Source organism: Dipodomys ordii, unplaced genomic scaffold (assembly GCF_000151885.1).
Source record: "Dipodomys ordii isolate 6190 unplaced genomic scaffold, Dord_2.0 Scaffold106, whole genome shotgun sequence".
Lineage (NCBI taxonomy): Eukaryota > Metazoa > Chordata > Mammalia > Rodentia > Heteromyidae > Dipodomys > Dipodomys ordii.
The window spans coordinates 2,384,260-2,389,302 of NW_012267322.1; the positions used below are offsets into that span (position 1 = coordinate 2,384,260).

The following is a 5,043-nucleotide window of genomic DNA, read 5'->3' on the forward strand; positions in this document are numbered from 1 at the left end:
TGCTTCAATTTCATTGCTTTATCTCTGTTTAAGTAGTTTATATCCTTTTTTCCCCCCTTGTCTATTGTATGACTTGAACTCAGGACCTGGGGCTGTCTCTGAGCTTTTTTTGCTCAAGGCTAGTGCTCTACCACTTTTGAGCCACAAAACCACTTCCAGTTTTCTAGGGGTTAATTGGAGATAAGAGTTTCACAGACTTTCCTGCCCAGGATGACTTTGAAACTTGTTCCTCAGATCTCAGCCTTTTGAGTAGGATTACAGGTGTGAGCCATCAAAGCCCAGCTTTGGTTCAGCTGTTTGAATGTATTTTTTATTCAGAGTAGTATCCTCATGACCCTTTGGATTTCTTTGTTTTTTTTGGGGGGGGGGATCCAATCGTGGGGCCTGAACTCTGAGCCTGGGCGCTGTCCCTCAGCTCTTCAGCTCAAGGCTTAGCGCTCTACCTCTGTGAGCGCCACTTCTGGCTTTTTTCTTTTATGTGGTACTGAGGAATCGAACCCAGGGCCTCAGGCATGCAAGGCAAGCGCTCTACCAGAGCTTTCTTTGTTGTTGTTTTTTTAAAATATTTTTTATTGTAAAGATATTGTACAGAAGGGTTATGTTATATGAGTAAGGTAATGAGTACATTTCCTATCGAGCATTGTTACCTCCTCCTTTGTTTTTCCCCTACTATCCCTTCCCTCCCCACCTCCCCAAGTCCTCCCAAGATGTAAAGTTCGTTTTCAACACAGTGTGTTGTATGTCTCATTGTTACAATGGGTCAACCTGTATCCTTGTTTCAGCATTTTGTTATTTCCCTTCCACTCCCCAAATAAGAAAAATGTATATATAAGATGCAGGTCACCGGAATCAAATACAGTGACAATAGGGGTTATAAAAGGAGGAAGAACATACAAAAGAAACAAAAATAAAATCACATAGTACATTAAAAAACAGCAACAAAGAAAAAACTTCTTGTGTCCCTATCTTGGAGTTCATTTCACTTAGAATCATCTTATATGGCCATATTGTATATAGCTTTTGACCTTTTCTGCTTGTCTGGTAAGATTATCCTAGATGTATACTAGTTATTGCAAATAAGGGAAGCCATGGGACCTGTGTTTCTTAGCCTTCTGAGTAGGATTACAGGTGTGAGCCACCAAAGCCCAGCTTTGGTTCAGCTTTTTGAGTATATGTTTTCAGAGTATGTACCCTCATGATCCTTTGGATTTCTTTGGTGTTTTTTTTTTTTTTTAATGTGTGTGTGATTTTTTTCTCCCCTTTTTCATCTCTAATTTTATTGTTTTGTATCTCTTAACTCCTTTTGCTCAAATTAACTAGGAGCTTCTTAGTTTTATTTATTTTTTTCAAAGAATCAACTCTTTGTTTCATTGATTCTTTGTATAGTGTGTTTAGTTTCCATTCCTTTTGATTAATGCCCTAATCTTTATTATTTCTTTCTATCTACTACTTTGGGGTTTGGTTTATTCTTGTTCTTTCAGAGGTTTGAGCTACACCACCAAAAGGTTTTACCTTTAAGTGATTTCAGTATCCCAAAGAAAAATGTATGAGTTGAGTCCTATCATCTCATACTTTTGATTAAGATAAACAATAAAAGACAAATATACTAGTATTCATTGTTCTAACCCTTAGCCAAAATGGACTTTAAGACTGGCTGCTGGGGCTGGGAATGCGGCTTGGTGGTAGAGTGCTTGCCTAGCATACATGAAGCCCTGGGTTCCATTCCTCAGTACCACATACACAGAAAAAGCCAGAAGTGGCACTGTGGCTCAAGTGGTAGAGTGCTAACTTTGAACAAAAGAAGCTCAGGGACAGCCCTCAGGCCCTGAGTTCAAGACCCAGGACAGGCAAAAAGAAAAAGACTGGCTGCTGTGTTGTATTGGTTACAAATTAGTACTTATTACTTTTTCATAGATAAAGCTTCTAGCCTTTAAGAAAGCATAACGGAAAAAATTACTTATTTTCTTCATTTAAAAAGTTATGCTTTTTTTTTGTTATTGACTTGTTCTGATGAGATCTAAAGAAGAAGCAACAATGATACATGTTGCTTGAACTGAAAGGCATAGGTAAACAGAGTTAACATACTCACTGAATCTTAGCGTTTTCATTTTTTCCATGAGAGCATCTACTGTGACAAACTGGGGAAAGGCACTTCTCTCATCCTATCCATTTAAGTATGTTTTCATGGATTTCTGACTGTATGTTGCACACGAAGGCCAACAGTTTATTCAGGACTCCATCTCCATTTTGCTGGAAGTAGGTCTAGAGGAGGGTCTTTTCTTGGGTCTTCCTCTCCACTTACTGCTAAGCTGGCATGGGATCCAGCACTGCAGTTTCACTGGCCTTGAACTCTTTCCCTCTGTAGGAGGGACTGTTCTATTTCAGCCTGTGCTGTTGCTTTGGCCTGCTTTAGCCTCCTATTCTTTCACTTGTGGACCTTAGTCACCTTATTGGAAGTCCACATTTAGGCCTAAAGCAACTGCTGAATTGACTGCAATAGCTGGTCATGACTGTGGGGACTCAGGCTGAGGTGAGAAACCAAAATTGGTACCCTGGGTGCTTGGGTCAGCTATGACCAGTTGAGGTATTTTTAGTCTATTCCTTCAAATTCTTCTAGTCATGGCCCTTTACCCCATTCCAAAGCTGCCTCCAGTATTTTCAGGTATTTGTTACAATAACAACTCTACTTGCAGTGCCAAAATCTGTGTTTGTGAAGGGTCTCCAGGGAGGCAGAACCAGTAGGTACTAGATAGATGTATTAGGAGAACTGGCTCATATGATTATGAAGGTTAAGTATTCCCACAGTAGGATGTTTGCAGCTAAGAGACCCTGGGATGCTGGTACCATGTACCTCCAGTCCATGTCTGAAGTTCTCAACTTGGGAAGCTAATGATTTGGCTTGTACTCTGAAATCAAAGGTCTGAGAATTCAGGGTCATTGACATAAGTCCTGGAGTTTAAAGGCCAGAGATGCCCAAGAAGAGCTAGACCTATGTGGTCTTCTTGGTGGTTGTGTTCAAGTAAGCAGATTGGTTTCCAGATTTGGGCCTGCCATTGGTTTTTCTCTGAATTAGGGGAATGGGTTCTTTTGTTGTTGTTCTGTGCTATCCTGAAGATCTTGCACCTTTTATTTAGCTAGTTTAGCATTTAAAATCATAGCCTGGCATTAATGCTTTGGCACTAGTTCATTAAGGATCTCTCCTACCCTACAGACTTCCATTTCCACATGTGGAGCTTGGATTCTGCTTTCAGTCTTATGTATAGATTAAAACCTTTATCCAGTATAAACAATGGGAGGTGACAAAAAATGCAGCATATAAAGTCAAGCTCCCTGTGTATGTAGACATGTCTCCTCCATCAAGCTGTCTTGCATCACAAAGTTCACTGTCTGGTTTAATCAGTAGTGTAGATTTGAGTATTCAAAACCATAGCAAGACCTAAGTCTGCCACCTCTATATAGGGCCAGGCCACATCACTGAATTACAAATGGACTCAGGAGAGAAAACAAGTGCATCCTGCCTTTGAAGAAAATGCTCCCAACCACAGCTTCTCAATAAAAACTGAAACTACAATAGCTTTTCATACAACGAATCCCATCTCTGTCCCCTAAATTTACACTAATTTTATTCATTAAAAGGGGATTAAAAAACAGACTTAAAGAGCATTTTACAGCATCATTCAGCTTTCCTACGAAATAGTCAGCATCCTAGATATTATGTATATGTACACTTTTCTTCTTCTTCTTCTTCTTCTTATAAGTATATACTGCCTTCAGTGTTTGTGGGACCTGGGAGGGTAAAGAAAAATCATTCAAAAAACTATTCTAGAAAATGTCTTTTGGCAGAAGAGCAGGGATCCAAGTTCAAAAGAAAAGGGTCAGTTGATTGCTTTGTGGTCTCTACAAACTAACCATGGCTTCTGCGTGGGCCTCAGTCACCATTCCTGAGTAGAGACGGGAAGTGGCTCTGGCCCTGGCTCCTCAGGCTGGTCAGCACCTGCTTTCTTATTGCCCCAAAGTGGCCTTTATACATGATCCCACAACATATTTTCTGTCTTTTCCAATATGTAAGATCTAAAAAGGAAAAAAACTGGTGCCCTGTTAGAGCCGGAAGCCATCTTTGTATCTGAGCCCTCATCTGATTGATTACAAGGAGCTCTGGAGGCACTTGAGGTGATACTGTGACATTTAAATTACTTCTGCAGTTTACTGATCTAATTGCTTTTTATTCTGTTTCCAGATAGAGTTTTCACTTTCTTTGGTTTCAAGGTAGTCTTCACACTAGGACCTGCTCTGGCTTCTACCACATGATTCTAGTTTTTGTTTGTTTGTTTGTTTGTTTTTATCTGACTGGTAATTTCTTCCATCTTTTGACAAGCAAAACACAGGCATTGCAGATATCTCCAGAATGGGTTTCATGCAGCCCAAAGCAGCTCTGGAAATCCTTTTCATAGCGTTTACTGTTGGTGAATTGAGAACTTGATGACTTAGCTCTGCAAATACAGCAGTCCTCTATACTGTGGTACATCTTTGGCTTGGGAAAGCCAAACATCTTTTCTTCTAGGTAAAAGTCTTCCACAAGCAACCAGTCCATGTGCAATCACGTCCCAAGGTGCAGCCTGCACTGCCCAGACCAAACCTCCCTGCAAGCGCTTGCTCCCCCACTGCCAACTGCCTTGTCTAGTCATAAATCTTGTAACTAATAATTAACTTCTTAAAAAAATTTCCCCCTCTTGTCTCTACCCACAAGTTGCATAGTTCAGTTTTTTACAAAGTGTACATTGAATACAATGACTACATTTGCTCTCCCTTTCTTCCTCCATTCCTGTGTGCTACTCTCTTTTCTTCTCCTCCCCAAAAGTTTAGATTTCCTAGTAACTTTTTCTTTTATTATGGATGTTCAAATCAGAGAACAAGTGCTCTTTGAACAAAATGAAGTGCTCTTCAGGAGCTAGAAGTAGTTTCCCAAAGTCCAGATAAGGAGTAAAGAAGGATCTCTTGTCACATCATGCAGCTTTCAAAGCACCAGAACTATAAACTCTTTTC

The 5,043-nt window shown here is 40.1% G+C and overlaps 1 pseudogene; it reads right to left on the bottom strand.

Moving 5' to 3' along the window:
• Positions 1–3,932: 3,932 nt before the first annotated feature.
• On the bottom strand, positions 3,933–4,611 carry LOC105994437 (annotated as a pseudogene).
• Between the last annotated feature and the right edge of the window lie 432 nt (positions 4,612–5,043).